This window comes from Cnephaeus nilssonii (assembly GCF_951640355.1).
Source record: "Cnephaeus nilssonii genome assembly, chromosome: 3".
NCBI classification, from domain to species: domain Eukaryota; kingdom Metazoa; phylum Chordata; class Mammalia; order Chiroptera; family Vespertilionidae; genus Cnephaeus; species Cnephaeus nilssonii.
The window spans coordinates 28,711,092-28,731,178 of record NC_137074.1 but is presented as its reverse complement, the minus strand read 5'-3'; positions in this window follow the sequence as shown (position 1 = coordinate 28,731,178).

Here is a 20,087-nt window from a genome sequence, read left to right as displayed (position 1 = left end):
CTCCCTAGACGCTCTGCAAGGAAGAAACAATATAAAAATGGCCGCCAGGTGGCTCCCAATAACCAGTGCGAATGTCAGCAGGACAGATCAGGATCCTGGGCTGGCAAGGGCATCCCACCGCCTGCCGGGAGGGCCGATCGCATCCCGCTCCCTCACCCCCAACCCTCCCTTGGGACCCCATCCATGTATGAATTCGTGCACCGGACCTCTAGTATTAAATAATCCGTTCCCATTTACAAGAGGCCTGCCTAAACAGAGGAATAGATGCAATATTCTCTTCCAATTTCCTTGGATAGTGTGACCATGTGGGAGGGCCAGTTGTTATGGTGAATGAACATGGTTAGGCTACGTGCTTATCCACTGATTGTCCTCTTGTCCTAGAACCATTTCCTCTTTAGTTCTTCATGTGTAGAAAGGGCCTAACCTTGTAAACACAGGGGTGACCTCCAAACCAATCATTGTACTCTGTCTTCTGGGATTTCTATGCTGAGACTGGACAAGAAATATGTTTTCTGGCTGCTCTGGGGAGGACAGGAAATGTACACCTGGAGCTGCCAGGGGTCATGCTCCCCATGACATGGGGAAAACCCAGTTGCTACAGGAAGGAATGAAGCGGTACAAAAAGAAGGACTGCATTGCAGTCTCGGTAGAGAGGGAAAGCGGGGGAGACAGAGAGGGCCATAAAGAAAGAGAATGCTGTTGAAATGCCCAGGTTCTGCTTTCCTTTTATTTTATTTGCCAAAAAAACGCCCTCCTTTTTTTTTTTCTTAAGCAAGTTTGAGGTTCTTTGCTATCACATACAACCTAAAGAATACTGACTGACTTTATTATATTTTTCTTTATGTGGCAGAACAGTAGAGTGGGAGGAAATACTTTTCATTAACTATTAGTCATTTCAACCTAAATGTAGCAATTTTTTTTTAATCCTCACCTGAGGATATTATTCCATTGATTTTCAGAGAGAGTGGAAGAAAAAGGGAAAGACAGAAAGAAATATCCACGTGAGAGAAACACATTGATGGATTGCCTCCTGCACATGCCCTGACCAGGGCCCGGGCCGGGGAGGAGGCTGCAAGCGAGGTAAGTGCCCTTGACCTGTATCGAACCTGGGACCCTTTGGTTTGCAGGCTGACAGTTTATCCATGAGCCAAACTGGCTAGGGCTGTAGCAACTTTTAATAAATAATGACATGCTGTTTGCCAGTCTCTTGATTGCCGTTTTCTCTTGGACCTGGCTTTTAGGCCCCAATAATCTGTGATAAGAGTTTAGGGATTATTGTAATAAAGTTAAAAATACTTGCATATCCCCATTTTTTAGTCTACACCAAAGATTGACAAACTTTTCTTTTCTGTTCAGATAGCAAATCTTTTAGTCCTTGTGGGCCATAGAGACTCTTTTGAAACTATTCACTCTGCTGTTGACTGTGAAAGTAGCCAGAGACACTACATGCAGGAATGAGCATAGCTGTGTTTCAATAAAACTTGATTTACACAAACAGAAAGCATGCTGGATTTGGCCTGAAGACTGTAGACACCTGTTCTATAGGATGCAAATGCTTTCTATAAAAGCAAGGATTTCAACAGAAAATGGAGCATTTTGAGATCTTCAGGTATCAGTGCTTTCTGGTTCTCTCCCATAAACCTTTCCATTTTAAGTTGGCAAGTGCACAACATTATCTTAGCTGCTGCATTAATACACTATTTTAAGTAATTGGAAATGAAATACTTTTGTCCTTTACCATCTTGGCTGACCTTGTTCTCACCATTCCCTCTGTGGTACTAATGGAGCTTGAAATTAAATGTCATTTCTGTTTATCTGTTAACACATAACACAGCATTCCCCAGAAAGTGAATATCTTTTAAAGAACTGATTCATTGGAAAACATGGATTTGAGCAAGATGAGATGACTTCTTTTGGTCTGGTATGTTTTTCCTCTTTTTAAGACTTAAGGTATGGGAACCCACAATGATGCCTGCTGGATAATATGTGAACAGTAATCCAATTTGTTATCTCAACTCAGAGTTTTTGGGGTTCCGTAAGTATCTGATTCCTGTTAACTTTATGCATCTCTGTGGAATTAGACTATTTTTTTTTTCCATAAAGGCAATGAAAGCACCTTTTATATTCTCTTAACCTTGGCCAATTATCTTCTGTGGTGGTTTTAAGATTTGTTCACGAAATCTTTGAGAGTCTTCTTTTCAAGAGGTGAAGTCTAGTCTCCCTTCCCTTGAGCATGAGCTAGACTTAGGTACTGGCTTCTGACAAATAAAATTAAAGGGAATCGAGGGTGCATGACTCAGAGATCCTATCTAATAAAAGAGAAACATGCAAATTGACTGCACCTCCACTACACCCACAAGTCACGCCCACCAACCAATCAGGAACAAGTATGCAAATTAACCCAACCAAGATGGCAGTTAATTTGCATATCCAGATGCAGAGCGAAGACTGAAGACAGCGTAGAAGGAAGCCAAGCACTGCAGAAGGGAGTGATGCTGCGGAGACGCAAGCAGGGTGACGGAGAAGGGAGGGAAGCAGGCGGGGCGGTGGAGAAGGAAGGGAAACAGGCGGGGTGGTGGAGAATGGAGGGAAGCAGGCGGGGCAGCAGAGACAGCTGCAGGAAGCCCTATTCTTGCAGGAATCTTCCTGCAATGGGCCTCTAGTTAGGTCATAAAAGACAATGCAGCTTCCTCCATGCTCTCCTGGAAGCCAGCTACCATGTCTTGAGGATAGTCAATCAGTCTTATGTCGAAACCTACATCTACGTGGCACAAAATCAAGGCTTCTGGCCAACAGCCTGTGAGGACCTGAGGACTCCTGCCAAGAGCCACATGAGCGAGATTGGAGCGGACCCTCCAGCCCCAATCAAGCCATCAACTACAACTTGATCGTAACCCTGAGCCAGAACCACCCAGATAAGTCATCCTCAGATTCCTGGCTCTCACAAACTTTAGATAATAAGTGTTCATCCTTTTAGGTTTTGAAGTAATTGGTTCCACAGCAGTAGATGCTAATGCATCTTCTAAGGACTGTTTATGGCTCAAAGTGGAGAGGCCAGTGGTGAGGATGATGTGCAGCTGCACGGTGTACCCGGGCATCTAGCCAGCTGCTCTGCTGGGAGCCAGGCCCAGATGTGTTGGTGAGGGGAGGTGGGGTTCAACTTCATGATTTGAATACATTTAAGCCAATTTATTTGTTCAAAAGTATTAGATTCTTTGGGACAGATATTAGTGGCCTCCAATATAGTAGTTCACACACCTGGAGAATTTCTAAAGCAGTGATACCTGGGTCCCATTCCCCCAGACTCGGAATAAACTGCAGCAGGGTGTCTGCTGGGCATCAGGATTTTAAAATTTCACCAGGTGCTTCTTATGTGCAGCTAAGATTGAACTACTGTTTTCGAAATTAGAAGCTGGAAAGAGTAATGTTCCCTCCCCCACATCTCTCAACCAAATGGTAAATCACAATGAAAGCAAGTCTCAGACCAAATTTGCAAAACGAATATTCACAGGCAAACCCGATATTAAACTTCTCTGAGTCTCCATGAGTCACAGACCCCTCTGCTTTTAGGCATTCTTACGGGCACGGGGCATGATGGATTTGCTCAGGACAGAGCTCATAATACTGCAGGATCAGAATTCAGCCAAACTGCCCGTCAGGTCCTGCAGTCTTCCCTCAGGAGTCCCAAGTCCTTCTGCAGTGGGTGCTGGACTCACCAGGTGCTCAGTCCTCTTTGGGGGAGGGTAGAGGTACCTGTACAGGACTGTCCTTCAGCTCATCCATATAATTTAAACATCATTCACTTATAGGATGAAAAAGATGTCTATAATGGCCACCATCCTACCTAACAAAACAGTGCTGAATTTGTGTTTCACAACGAAACCCCTCTTATCTTTCTAGGTTCTGCATCTCAATTCACTAAGTTTTCCAAAACAAAAGACAAAGTTTGTCCTTGAGTCTGTCTTCTCTCCCTATCGATGCCACCAACATATTCTTAAGTTTGCCCATTTCTCTCCAACCCCGCTAACCTGATTCAGGCCCCTGTTAACTTTTACCTAGACTATTGTAACAGTCCCTAACCTAACTTCTCTCCTACCAACCCCCACAATCTGTCCTAGTGTGATCTTTCTAAAGTTACCATTAGCACTACCCCATCATAGAATGATTTAATAAAAATTGCTATTGCACATAGGAAAATTCCAAACTCCTTAATATGCTGATTTGGGCTGCAGAAAGCAGAAGAACTTGTGATAGCAGCCTCTGAAGTGTAGGCCCTGCTGAGCGCACCCATTTCACAGCCCTGGATGCACAAAGGAAGCCCCGTCCCCAGTCTAATTAAATCAGAAACTGAGGGCAGAGCCTGGCCATTGGTATGTTTTACAAGCCCTTCAACAAATCATGATTGACAGGGGTTAGGGTGGTGAGGAGGGGTGACCCTAAAGGGACAGTACATATGAGGGCGTTTTTTAGGTAGTTGTGAGAGTGTCATGCAAATTTATACATGTATTCACACTCATAACTCTGTACAACCAAAGGAAAAAGGGTCAGTGTTATTGTATGATAATTAAAAAAAATAAAATATCATATAACTATTACATTCTTTTTAAAAGCTTCAGATAATTCTAATATACAGCCAGGGCTGGGAGTCACTGGGTTAGGTTGTTACAAGGGCTGATTCACTATCTGTGGGATGTGCATTCATGGTTAGGGCACCACCATCGTTAACCTCCTAAGTTAGCAAACCTCCTCTAACCACACATATGCACACACCCACGTATATAAGCACACATTTTACAGCAATTTATAAATACCATAATAGTGAGATATGGCTGTCTTACCAGATTCACACTGGAGAATTTCAGAACATTGCAGTGGTAAATTGCACGAGTCAATAGTTCTATTAATCTCTGTTCTTGGAGGAAAAAAACTCATAATGCAAAGGCTTTGCTTCAAAATGATGTTTCTCAAACTCATAAACTGTGGTTTTTATAGAATAACAGAGAATCCCAAAAGGAGGAGAGTTTGGCAGTTTAATTAGTTTCATTTCTGTGTAGGTTTACAGGAAGAAATAAATGCATTTTATATCACAAAAGCATGTGCATGAATATGTGCGTATAATATAAATGAAGTAAAAGCTTCAAAAAACAATTCATGCCTTTTCCTCTTTTATTCTACTTCATGGAAGTGTTGATCATGACTCAGGATCTTGACATCACAATGTGCTAATGTTGAGAAAAAAATCACAGTTAAAACACTTTGGGAGCATACAACCAGGTGTCTATGCATCTTCCTACTGAGAGGCAAGGAAACAGACAGGTCTTTAATGCCTCGCGGCACCCTTCTTTAGCTTTCTGAAGTTAGACACGTTTCTTGATCTTTGTGTGCCTGCATTTGCTCACTTGTACAATGAGGAAAAATGGCAGCAGCCTTCAGGTTGGGGTTGGGATCACTGGACCCTCATCTGACACGCCTAGCTCCTACCTTTCCTGCCTCTCTACATTTAAACGAAGACTCACTGAGAGACTGGACATGAAGACCTGAACTATTTCTTAGCTTAGAGGCCAGTAGACTGGACCTGCATTTATTGTCTTTTTCCTTTAAATGATGTTATGTGGAAGATAGGTCTTATCAGAGCTTTTATAGGAAATAGTCAAAGAGCTTAAAAACAGTATAAATACTTGTCCTAGCCAAGTTGGGCTCAGTGGATAGAGTGTCAGCATGCGGACTGAAGGGTCCTGAGTTTGATTCCATTCAAGGGCACAAACCTTGGTTGCAGGCTCCTCCCCGGCCAGGGCATGTGAAGGAGGCAACTAATCAATGTGTTTCTCTCACGTTGATATTTCTCTCTGTTTTTCCTCCTCTCTTCCACTCTCTCTAAAAATCAATGGAAAAATATCCTTGGGTGAGGATTAAAAAAACCCACAGCAGAATAAATTCTTTACTCCCCCAATGACTTGGGAAACTCTGGTTAAAGGCAGAAGAAGAAATTAAGCAGTTCTGGCCAAAGAGGATTGAGATCCAAGCTTATCTGTCCCATGCACATCCCTACTTTAAAATAACCAGGAAAGTTTCACTTACAGATTTATCTTACGGAAAATCAGTAGTAGTAAATGAGGGGAAAATTTGATGGTTATTCTGGTTAAGAAACAAGATTGTACAATGGAAGGGGTGACCACAGGAGCAAGCATATGTTGTTTTCCTTGCCACTGGTTGGATTCCTCACCATTCACTCACCTTCAAGTCATCCCAGGGCATCTGAGGACCTGGCAAGCTAGGCAGTTTATTCACATACTCACTAGGGCACGTTCTAAAACTTTGGAGACATGGAAAAATATGCTACGTGTACTGGAAGGTAAATCATGCAAACGCAAGTGAATGCCAAGAAGTAAAATCACAAGCCCAAGCAGCTACTTCATTCAGCCTCTGGTTTCTGTTCTTTGGGGTAGGAGCAGGGATGGGTGTTGTCTCATGGCAGTCAGTCCTGCTACTTGGTCACATCATGGACAGTCATCCAAATTCATGAACATGTGCTGTTTACCTAGTGTCTACTCAAACCAAGACCAGGGACTTTTCCAAGACATGGAAGATAGGGACCCTACAAATTCTGCAGTTAAATTGGGGTAGTTCAATGTATTTAAATCTCCAAACTGTCTTTTAGATGACAACAGCTATCGAAAAGGCTAATCCTGAAAGAAAATCTGGTGTTGGTTTGCAAACTCAGGATTTCCTGTATGAGATATGAAACGGGCCTGGTACATGAGGGCAAGGAGAGGCAGACGAAAGAGGCAGGTTTAATAAGCAAGGGAACTTACATAGGAGGCCCGTCTTGTGTGGCCAAAAAACCAGTAGATGTCTGCGCCGGCCCTCCAGAATCTTAAAAGTTTATAGAGAAACCTTAACTGCATTCAGTCAAGTATGCCATCCAGATGGTCTCAACTACACATTGCTGTTTCAAGGCTGCGTCCTTGAAAAGTCTCCAGCTCTGAAAATGGCAGGAGGAACATCCATTCCAAGGACAGGGAAGGTGGGGGGAGGAGCCTCCGATTGCCTGGTCCAGCTCATGGGTCAACCAGCAGTCATATCCGCTCCACGACCTCCTCCAACAACAGGAGAATGTGTCATTTGACGTGCGACAAAATTACTAATATGGCTAAAGAGCACGTACATGTTTAATAAGAGAGAAATTTGTATTGGGAGGAAAATGAGCTATAACACACATTTAGAAAGGGAGAAAATGTTAATGTTGAACTTGAAAATGATAGGTTTAATCTGCCTGGGGCCGTGCAGGAGGGAACTGCAAAATGAAATCTTGGCTTCTCACTTTGAAATGCACTTGAATGTAATGTGCACACTTTGCAGTTTTGACTTTGCATACTACTATTCATTACACCACGGGACAGCCTGGTTCAGGAACATCTCCGTCTGAATGCCCTGGGAAACTTCTCCCAGTCTTGGAGCCTTCCAGGGGCAATGTGTCCCAGGGTTGCCCGTCTTCCTTCTTGTTGTGCCCCCCACACAACTCCCCCCACCCCCGCACGCATGCACACGCACACACACTCACGCACGCACACGCACACACTTTTTTTTCTGATCAGCTTACTAATTTTTGAAATGTCTTTAACTAAACACTAAAGACTTGAAGTCCTCAATCAAGAATGAGCGATTTAGCACAGGATTCTGTCTGGATGCGGTAGGTGACCCACCTCCCCAGAATCTGAGGGTTACTAAAATGTAGATCACTGAATCCTGGTGATTTGGGGTTGGGATGCTGCTGGGTAAAGAGCCAGAGGATGCTGGCTTCCTTGAGGATGGAGAATAAAGAAGGAGGGCTGCAGACCGATTGACTGAAAGCCTGCCCATCTTCACTTTTAATTGTGAATAAAGTAATAAAAATATTTTGCATTGAAGTTCAAAGACTATGACCTCTTGCAAACCCTAGGAGGGGTCATAATCTTTTATCCTAATAGATTGCGGACCTTGATATCTTAAATGGGTTAGTAACTTTATTCTGCACCCTGACTTGAGAGCAAGTTTTAACATCCCCTGGGAACCTCTTCTGTCCTCCCTCTTCATGGCATCGTGGCTCTCATTGCCGCAGAGCTGTGGGAAGGCACATGCGCACCACCAAGGCTCACAGGATGGAGACTATGATTCTAATTCCTCTCCTCTGCTTTTCCTGCCTTCAGCTTCATATCTATAAATGCTCTTGTTTTTTGAGGACAGAAGAGCTGAATTAATAAATATCTAGGCACATGGCATAACAGGGGTATATATGGCTTTCATTCTTTTGGCATTCCCCTGTGGTCGGTTCTCAGCCTTTGAATTATTGTGTGTTCCCTGTTTATAGGCAAATTTGGCCGTGGCCCCTTACTTTCCACCCCACCCCACATTCTTCTTACACTAATAGGCTGATAAAGTCAATAGCTGTGAGTCAAAACTCTGTGCGAAGGACCAGCTGGCCCCTGGCCAACATCGATGGTTTTCTGACCTTTCTAAAACAAAATTCATATCGTAAGAGCAAGAAATAAGACAAAGTTTACACTAAGCTAGGAACTGGCTTCTGGAAGGAATGTCAATTTATGCCTTTTGTTTTCAAATAGTTTAGAAAAGCAAACATTCCATGGCTGGATATCAGTATTAATTTTTATGTAATGTCTCTATTCCAGAGAGTTCTCCCATTTCATATAGAACTCTCAGTAGCCACTTAACAGGACCATAAACATTAGTAAATATATTCCATGAAAATTGCATGGTATAATGTTAATTTGATGTGTATCTTAGAGAATGATATAAGCATATTACCTATTTTAATGAAGAGGTAACTCAGCAGCCTCATCATATATAGAATTGATGAATTAAGAGGTAATATAACATTTACTTGTCTATATATATATCAGCCCACAATTTGAAGGAAAATGATTTAATTATTATACTGCCTCTCCAATACTATTTTCTGCTTAGAAACTATAATCATGAATTTACCTTATATAAAAAAAATTAATTAACTGTAATTTGTATTTTGTTGGCTAGAATAAAGATGTAGTCAGCACCTTCATCTCACATTCATATCTTCCTCTATTTCCCCAGGGATACAGTTCCAGTATAGCTTTAAATCTAAAGGTGATGCCAACAGCAAGTAAAATTTTCTAGTGATTCATACACACTTAAATCTCAATTTGAAAAAAAAATCCCACTGTAATTATTACTTTTGTACCAATTAAAAACCATGTATTTCTCCTTGTGGCTCAGAAATGCACTTAACTTCTTAAGGGATAATTCTTAGAAAGCCAGGAAATTGTTAAAATAAAAGAATTAGTCATCCTAGGTTCCATTTAACATGGTGATTATTTTTAAGTTTATTTGAGCTGTATTTTCAAATTTTAATTGCCAAATGATAATCAGAAGCAAAAATCTCAATACAAATAATTTTTCTTTGTCCGTATTTCAAAGTGAAAATATTACTGTGATAAAAAGGGAGGAACTTGTGTGAGCAAAGAAAACAAATGGTGAGTGTTTTTGTATAATTACAAAATGGCTTCATATAGTCAGACTTTATCAATTGTTTTTCTTTTGTCACCTAGTAAAATAATTGCCAGATTCATTATTCAATAACTTAACATTTCATTAATGAATGGGTTATATGGAGCATTTGAAATTATTTCCAAAGCTATCATCTTATCTTTATGAACAACCGAGAAGGAAAGGTCATCTCTTTGAAAAGACTATAGGAGTCGATCTGTCTTGCCTTTCACTGAAAGTTCTATCAAGTTAATTATATCAGTGCAATATGAGAAGCCTAAAGCACCATCTGTCAGGCAGAAATGAAATAATTTATTATTGTTAATGTTAATGGACAAAATATAATATTAGTTTCATATCACTGTATAGCAACCAATAATTAACCGGCAGAGCTTGAGCTTATTCAAAAGCTTAAGATATTTAATATTGCTTTGAAAAGTAATCATTTTAGATAAATTAAGACCATGTATATTTATAATAGAAATAAAAATACTGATATTTATAAAATAGCTTTTTTTTTACTAATGTCTAAACAATTGAGGCATCTGTGAACTTCTAACAATAAACAAATATTAAAATTTGACATTAGTGTCTATATTACTTTCCTAAGGCTGTCATAACAAATCCCCACAAACTAGATGGCTTAAAATAATAGACATTTATTCTGGAGCTTCTGAGGGAGAACCGGTTCCATTCCTCTCTCCAGCTTCTGGTGGTTGCTGGCAATTCTTGGCGATCATTGACTATAGATGCATCACTCCAGTCTCTACATGTCATCACATGGTGTTCGCCCTGTCTGCCTGTCTTCCTCTGTGTCTCTGTGTCAGTCCATTACATTCTTCTAAGGATACCAGTTATTACATTTAGGACCCAATTAATCCAATATAACTTCTTAATTAAGGTTATATTCAGAGACCCTTTTTCAAAATAAATTTACATTCTGAGGTCTGGGAAGACATAAATTTGGAAAATAGAATATTCAACCCTTTCTCATATTCTTAATATTAAAAAGAAAAATATTAATAGTTAAAAAATGTCTCAGAATATGTTTTTGGTATTCATGTGCTTGAACTGGCAGTTAAACAATTTTATTTGGAAACTATGCTGTTTCATTTTCATTAAATTTTATCTGACTAAAGAATTAGAGAACAACTTAATACTTACTATTTTTAGAAAATGTTGGTATAGTCTCCATTACTTAATCAGAAACTATCAACAAATATTTATTGAACCTTTACTATGCCCAAGGCACATCTTTAGTGACTATTGGTCTTTCATTTATCTGAAACATGATTACTATTGATTAAAATATTTATTACATTCATTCTTGGTTGTTTGCAATACATATAAAGGGCAGGGGATATTGGAAATAGGAAAGAAATACATAGTACTTTCCTCAAAAGCTTTTCAAATAAAGATATGCTATGTTATAAAGAGGGAGGGGCAGTTTGGTAGGTGAGGGCATGCCAGGCTGCTACTTGTTAGCCAGGTAATCATGGGCAGGTTAGCAGACCTCATCTGTAAATGGAGGATGTAGTATTTGTATCTATCTCAAAAGATTATTAGGAAGATTAAGTGAATAGAAGCATGAAGAGTGTTTAGAGGCATTCATAAACACAGGAAGTTTTGTATAAGTGTTAACTATTGTTACAAGGAAAATTAGCACATATAAATATTTAAGATTGATGTGGGACAATATTGTAAATGCCAAAGTATTTTCCAGAAAATGGATTCCAGTGAATACTGGGTAACTTGGTAGCTATAAACAAATCATTTGCAATGTTAATTGATTTTCTTAATCAAATCTGTAGGAATTGTCTATTTCAAAGTAATGAGTGGTTTCTGCTTGGATAATGGAATGATTTATTCTGGAGTTGAGTTTGCTTTTAAAAGTAACTGAGATTGAAAAACTTAAAATATTTGAATAATTTGATTGTACTGGGTTTTTTTGTTTGTTTGTTTTGCAGCCACGCCAAGTTGTTTATCATTCTTCATTACCCAACATTCTTGTTCCCTGATGAATTTGAAGCTCAATTGTACCAACTATTAAGTAGTCTAAACCCAATCTTAAAGACTAGTTAACAAAAAAATAAAAATAAAAATAAATTATAAACAGTCCCCTATGGAAATCCTCATCAACCTTTTGATGGGGAAAAAATAAACTCTTCTTTCTCTAATGCTCTAACTTAGGAGAACACAGGGCGACAAAGGAGAAGGGAAGTACACTGGCCAGTATGCTGAAACTGACTGCTTGGGTAATCTGTGGCCCAGAGAGGATTCCCCCAAAGACTGATGTGATTCATTACCAACTAAAACTAATAATGACAGCATTATAATCACACAGGGCCTCCTTTCAAGAAGTTCGTGATTCACCTGCACATCCTGAATTCTCATGCCATCTCCCATCAAGGCAGAGAATGGGGGCAACAAGGTGTTTTTTATATCATGTGGGATTAATTGCCTCCTCCTCTGAGGAACTGTGACAACTGTCATAATAGAAGTCTGGACTTCCCCTCTTTTACATCATAAAAAAAAGGCACTGGCTGGAGCAAAGTTAGATCGTCACCTTGAGCATGGTGGTCATGGGTTTCTGTCTCCAAAGAGAATCCGCTACTGGGTCGACTTCTCAGACCTACTGGGCTTCCTGGGACATCTACTGCCACAGACAGAAATGGACTGCCCTGAAGCAGCTGAATTACCCTGATTTAAATGTTTTCTTTTCCCAGCCCAGCCAACCTATTGTATGTCATATTAAAACCTTTTGGGTGATGATAACCTTTTCCTTAGGAAGTAAATAGTATATGGTATTTTCAAAAAATATGTTTGGAATAAGTTGAGGGTCTGGGTAAAACAGTATTTGTAAAAGTTTGGACCTAAATGTATACTTAGAAATAATAGATTCTGCATCCCCATCTTCAGTTTCAAATTTAAAAGTAAGTAAAAACCAAAGGAGGACATTATTTCTATGTAAATTTAAGTGCCTATAGATGATATTAAATTCTTTAATGAGGAACTTAATTCTATAATATAAATCCTTGGGATTAAAGGTTTATAAGCATGGCTGATAGCCCATTAACTTTTTAATAATGTTATAATACCCCAGGAGGAAATTAGCACTGTCCTTAAAGATCATTAGCACAGTCTGCCTGTTTTCCCGACATTTTTGTCATGGTGACTTTTGATTCTAAGAGTCTTTTACGGTTGTTTCAGGAAAATGCTTTATTGTAATTCCCATTCATTTCTGAGCATAAGATCACTTAAGTACAGATTCCTCTGTTGCTGGAACTATCCCTCTTATAATTACAAGCAAATGTTTCCAACTTTATAAAATTATAATGAGGGTTTAATGGCTCTCTTCACTCTCAAGAAAAAAAAAATTTTTAGAACATTAGAGATATAGGGACTTTGCTTTCTCTGGAAAGACGAAAACAAAATTGACCTCAGTCCTCAAGCTTTAATCTTTCAATGGTTAATTGGATATTTTCCTTACTTATTTCTATCTGTTTTCAAGGGTCCTCAAATTTACTGATTATAAATTAGCAAAAAGAAAGAAGGAACAGAGTCATGACTTGAAGCATGAAGAAATTAGGACATCATAGCTCAAGAGAAAGTTCGAGTTATGAATAAACATGTGTTGTGTGCTATACCTAGAGCACCAGCTTGAACCAGCTTGAAAAGGTCAAGAGGGTGGTGAGAGGCAAGAGTATGCAAGAGTATAGGAAAACAATGGTTAGGCAGAGTAAAAGTTACAAAGAAAACTCAGCTTGCTTTAGAATAACAGTTGGAACATTATAGGCACTCAACAAACTGGTCAATATTTGTTGAATGAATGAATGACTGAATGAATGAATGAATGAATGTCTCACACTAATTAGCTCTTCTCTCAGTGTTTTGGTAATCATAACACATTGATTAGGAAATGCTTTTTGAATATAGAGATAAAGTAATAATGCAAAATCGTTTTTCTGATTTTTTTTGAGATCATACAATAGAGAAGAAAAAAACGTGCACATCCTTCCTTGTTCCTTGAGTAAATCATTAAGATTCAGATTCTTTCCAACTTCAGAAATGATAATATTTGCTTTACCTTCCTCACCTGAGTATGTAAGAATCAAATGAGATAGTTCATAAGAATGTATCATAAAAGCATTTTGGGTTATTACTCTTTGAGCAAATATCTACAATTTCCTTTAGAGCACTTTTCCTCATCCAGCAAGTGATCAAATCTCTACATATGGATAAGGAGTTGCAAAGCAGAGATGCATGTGTATATGGTGCATAGTGGAGTAGCATGGATCAGTGATCCTGAACTTATAGTGTGCATTAGATTCACCTGGACAGATTTCACCACATATCTGAGTCTGCATCTTTCTCTAAGAAATTCTGATTGAATTAGTCTAGATAAGGCCCAGGTATTGATATGTTTTTAAAGCTCCTGAGATGATTCCGTATGTAGCTAGAGTTGAAAATTACTATTGTAGACTAAGGTTAGGGGTGGGGAGAGATAGAAGGAGGAGGAAGATAGAGCTTACAATTTTTTCTATATAAATTCAGTAAGTATTTACTGAATATCTATTATGTGCCAGACACTGTTCAAGGCATTGGGCACATATTGATAACTAACATAGACAAAATCTTTACCTCCTCTTGAGTTTACATTCTTATTGGGAAAGAAAGATAATAAATCAATACAAATTTCATTGATTTTAAGACACAATCATTTTGCACAATTTAATACCTCTAAAATCATTAAGCAGTTTACAGCAGATGTAATAGGAAAGTGTTGCAACACGTATTTATTAGACAATTTTTTCTTAGTGGTAAATAGAGTAATGATACATCTTATAATCTTTGAGGTCTTAAATTCAATGGAATATAATATAATTTTAGATAGAGTCAAAGAAACAATTTCTCCATAATCAATAAAATGTCATCACATAATCCAAAAGTTAAATATCTCAATTAACAAAAAGTTAAATATCTCATTAATAAATTGCTCACCTAGATCAACACCATGATTCCATCATGAGGGTTTGCTTCCCTGGATTGACACTGTAACTTCTATATATTTTACTGAACAAATATTATGAAATTTTAAAATGTATAGTACCAGATTTGGGACACAATTTTCAATGAGTGTCTCATGTTTCTCCACATCTTGAAAAGAGAGTCCTAAATGTGCTTTGTTTCAACTATCTTTTCAACGTTATTTATCTAGTAAGTAGCCTTGTAAGACAGAGATAGTGTTCCCCTCCAGAGCAAAGGGCTGGCATGCTTGCTGTCTGTATAATAAAAGGTAATGTCTCCCCCTGAAACAAAGCACATGCATCTTATTGGCCATTATAAAAGTTTCAGGTTCTCTAAGCTCAGAGTTCTTCTCGTATAGCACATCTTGCTGCATGTTCAGTTATCATCTGACCCCCTTTGCAATGCCCTTTGGGAATTGGTGTTTAGGGAACCAACACAAAAGATGTTAATACTCTGGCTATCACAGGCATACATCAGAGTTATTGTGAATTTGGTTCCAGACCATCATATTGTGAATATAAATATTCATAATATATATAAAGTGAATACTGCAATAAAGCAAGTCACTCAATTTTTTTGATTTCCCAGAGTATATAAAAGTCATGTTTATACTTTACTCTCATCTATTAAGTGTTTAATAACATTATGTCTAAAAAACAACGAATGTATTTAATTAGCAACACTTTATTGCTAAAAAATGCTAACCATCATCTGAGGCTTCAGTAAATCATAATCATTATTCTGGTTGAGGGTCTTGGGTTGATATTGATGGATGATGGCTAATCAGAGTGGTGGCTGCTGAAAATTGACTGTGACAATTTCTTAAAATAAAACAATGAAGTTTGCCATGTCAGTTGACTCTTCTTTTATGAACAATTTCTTATAGTATATAATGTTGCTTGATAGCTTTTTACCCACAGTAGAACTTCTTTCAAAATTAAAGTCAATCCCCTCAAACTCTGCCACTGATTTTTCAACTAAGTTTATGTTAATGATCCAAATCCTTTGTTGTCATTTCAACAATCTTCACCAGGAGATTTCATCTCAAGAAACCAGTTTCTTTGCTCATCCAGGCAAAGCAATTCCTCATTCGTTAAAGTCTCATCATGAGATTGCAGTAATCAGTCACACCTTCGGGCTAAGCTTCTAATTCTAGTTCTCTTGCTATTTCCACCGTATCTGCAGTTACTTCATTCTCTGAAGTCTTGAACCTCTCAAAGTCATCCATGAAAGTTGGAATCAACTTCTTCCAAACTCACGCAAGAAGAGTCTAGCATCTTTGCCTGGGAGTGAAACTCCCAAGAAGGCTGGTGTGAGGTTACTTAAAGAGATAGAGAAGTGGTATTCCTGACCACCACAGAACGTGCACGCTTGACAGAAATCAGTCTGAGCCTTTCCCTCAGGGCTACAGATTCCCTGGCAGCAAGGTAGCCAGAGAGGCACCCTGATTAATGTAGATCACCCATATTCGACAAATAGGACCTGACAATTATGAAGACACATATTCGCTTAAGGTCAGCTCACAATAGACAAACATCACTATTATCTTCATTTATAGATGAAAAACCTAAGGCTGAAAGAAATAAGTGATTTGTCAAGGTGACAAAAACAAGTCAGAGGCAGAGCTGGGGTAGAAATTTGAATACCTTTTTGACATCCCTTTCCTTGCACTTAAAGCTGGTGAAAAAAAGATATGCCAAATTGTATTATTCTAATCATGGGAGAAAATAACACCAAACCAAAAATTATGCATTACCCCCCCCCAAAAGAAATTATACTGAAAATATTACTAATAATTGATGGGATCGTGGCAATTGTTTTATTTTCCACTTTTCTGTAGTTATTATAATTTCTACAGCTGGCATTTTTACACATATAAAGAGGTTTTTTCTAAACTTTATTTGATTTTTTAAAAAATATTTCTGGCTGAAGCAAACTGTTTTATCAGTGTTCCTGAAAATAGCATATGTAGAGATAAAAATACACTCATAAGTAAAATAAAAATTCTGCTTGTGTCATAGTTCTGAAACTTATTATGTTGGTGACAGAATTTTTGAAATACTCAAAACCTTAGCCAATGTATTATTTATTCTATTATTGGAGTATTTTAATTTTTTATACAGTAATTCATTTTTAAAGAACAGAATATTGGTTTTATTGACTAAAATATAGTGTTGCTTACTATTTTAAAGCCACATCAGAAGAAATGTTTAAAAGCAATAGAAATAAATCTAACCTCTGTGTTCTACTTTAAATTTCCTTTTGCATAGTTTATGTGCATTGCAAATCTTGCTAAGGATACCTTGGATGAAAGAGGGGGTTATATTTATGTTTCCGGTTGTTAATAATGGGAGAGCTCTTCAGTTATATGCTCTCTGGGTTATTTTAAGCTGATGAAGTGGAACATTGTAAATATGTATATGACTGACACTCTGGATGAATAATGCCAGTATAGTGACAATCGTTATCCAAAATTGTTTTAAGTAGAGCAGTTGCTCACTGAGTTTTGTATTGTTACTTTACCATTTGCAAGATATTTTAAAATGTAGCTTTATAGTGATGCTAAGAAAAAAAGAAGTCAGGCAATATAATTGTAGAATTTTGTTTGTGAAGGGGGAGAGGATGAAATGACAACCTCTCTATTTCTCTGATTCTTGTCTCTCCACTTATACATATGCATAATTATTTATGTTTATATATGTGTGTTCAAACTATGTTTTTATATATCACTAGAGGCCAGGTGCATGCAATTCATGCACGGGGTGGGGAGGTCCCTCAGCCCAGCCTGCACCCTCTCCAATCCGGGACCCCTCAAGGGGCAGTCAGACATCCCTCTCACAATCCGGAACCACTGGCTCCTAACCATTTGCCTGCCTGCCTGCCTGATCGCCCTTAATCACCTCTGCCTGCCAGCCTGACTGCCCCCTAACTGCTTCCCCCTGTTGGTCTGACTGCCCCCTAACTGCTCCCCCCTGTCAGCCTGACAGCCCCCTAACTGCTCTCCCCTGCTGGCCTGATCACCCCTAACCACCTCTGCCTTGGCCCCCGCCACCGTGGCTTTGTCCAGAAAGGTGTCTGAAAGATGTCCAGTCTAATTAGCATATTACCCTTTTATTAGTATAGATCAGTGATGGGCAACTTTTTGAGCTTGGTGTGTCAAACTTCACCAAAAAACTGAGCATAACTCGGGTAGTGTGTCACTTTGAGGAAAAAACATTATTTCGCAAATGTTTCATCCTCAGGAGCAGCAAATGTTTCATCCTCGGCATGTGGCCGCCTCAGCAGCCGTGTGTCATCAGAAAAGGCTACGCGTGACACGCGTGTCATAGGTTCGCCATCACTGGTATAGATGATACATTTCAGAAAGTTTGAAGACATATTCTGATCTTGATAATAAAAAACAACAGTATTACAATACCAATTGCTAGAATTGTGTTCTGTTGCCTATACAATGTCATCTGGACTATTTCTAGTTCTTCAATACAAAAGTCAATTAATACACTGATTATGTTTTTAACCGGTTACAGGTGTATGAAGACCTTTCTTTGGTGGTGGCGGTTAGAAAATAAAATATGAGACAGCTCATTTGAGACTAACAGAGAAATGGATAAAATTGCCTTTCAGGGAAAGAGATTGGAGCCTCAGTGGGGGCCAACTGACTGATGAGGGGAGTAGCTCTAGTCAAGAGGGAGCACTGAGTCCCTGCCAGAGCTCAGACTCCAGAGGATTTGCCGCCACCTGTTACAGGCTGAGGAGATATAAGCCAGGGAAAATATGCAAAAAATATGACTATGTAAGTAGTCTTTGGCTTGTTAGAGTCAATATGTCCACTGGACTGCCAGGGATGCTAAATAATAGCTTCTCACTGTTACACTGTAGATGCCCTCATTTGAAGTTGGTCCATAGAAAGCCAATGTTATCTTATCAATACTGTCATAGAGCACTCGGGGTCCGTTGAACTTCTGCTTAATACCTACCCAACCTAAAACACAAGCCAAAAGTGAAATACATTTTACATCAAAATGAAAGTTGTTTGCTTAAATAACTATATAAGAAAAAGAAAACCTAAACTTTATTTGATTTTAAAAAATATATTTTGGCTGAAGAAAACTGTTCTATCAATGTTCTTTTATTTTTTAGATATAAATTTATCTGATTAGTTTTTGAATTAACCATAGCGATGAACTTTGTTTTCTGTTTCATTGAAGTTTAAAGAACTTGCAAATAATAACTAATTTATATTTTGGGTTCTCTTTCAGTAAAATGAACACAATTTAAAATGTGTTATACGTCTCTTCAGTGTGCGCTTAAAATAGCTTTTGTGTGTGTACTGCATTGTTAGTGTTAGATGAAGATTAATCTTCAGTTTCCCAAGCATTTTTGGAATTGTACTGTGTCATAATTAGTTTTTGCGTATTTCATTGTGAGTACATTGGAAATTCATCGAGGGGAGAGATTATTTCTGAATTTTTAAAATCTCAACGATGCCAATGCTACAGTCCTGTATGTAGCTGGACTTCAATTAATACTCTCTACATTGAATTAAATTTGCACATTTAAAAAAGGAAGGAAGGAAAGAGAGAGAAAGAAAGAAGAGGAAGAAGGAAGAAAGAAGGAGCAGAGAGAGAGAGGGATTGAGAGGGAGATACAGAAAAGTTGGAGAGAGGCAGAAAAAAAGCAACTAAGATATTAATAGGGGGAAATTTTTCTTTCAGAAAAGGTCAAATTTTCTTTTGCTTGTTAAAGAAACAACCTCCTTGTAGGCTTCACATGTAAAAAATTGAGATGGGCTTCCTGTGCTGCAGGCAAAATTGACCTGAGATGATGAAAAATTTCTTGAGCAGAAAAATGGTTAGAACGATCACACAAAATAAATATAGAAAAAGGGCAGTGATCTCTGTGCTTTTGACAATCATTATCGATTAGGGAACAAGAGAGAAATTATGTTCCAATGTGAGTAAGAGAGGGAACAAGGGAGGATTCTCAGAGGAGGAGGCAATTACAATGGGACTTGAAGATTATTGTAGATCTGGGCCTCAAAGAAGAGAAGGCATTGAGGCAGAAGGTTCGGCATGAGTGAAGGCCCGGGACTATGGTGGTGATGGTGGTGGGTGGGGGTGAATAGGGAATAGCTGATATACAAGAGAGTCAGAATCTGAACGCAGGCCTGGATTTGAATTCAGGTCTGTTAGACCAATGTTAGTTCTCTTCCGGAGCTTCAAACCTGGCCCTTTAGTGCTCAGAACTCCTTTTCAGCTGTGAAACACCACCCCCCACCTCCCGCCCCGAGTCTTATAGCATCAGAATATCCTACATAATAAAATGGTAATATGTAAATTACCATCACTCCGCTACGCCCACGATTGGGCCAGCAGGAGGCGCAGGGGGCGGGACTCAGGGTGGCCGGGGTAGCTGATTGGGCCAGCAGGACGCTGAGCTCGCGGAGCCACTGGCGCCTCGAGCTCAGCGTCTGTGCCATGGCTGCCCTGGAGGCTTTCGGAAGGCCTGGGGCACCGGCGGACAGCCGGCCAGGTCCCCCG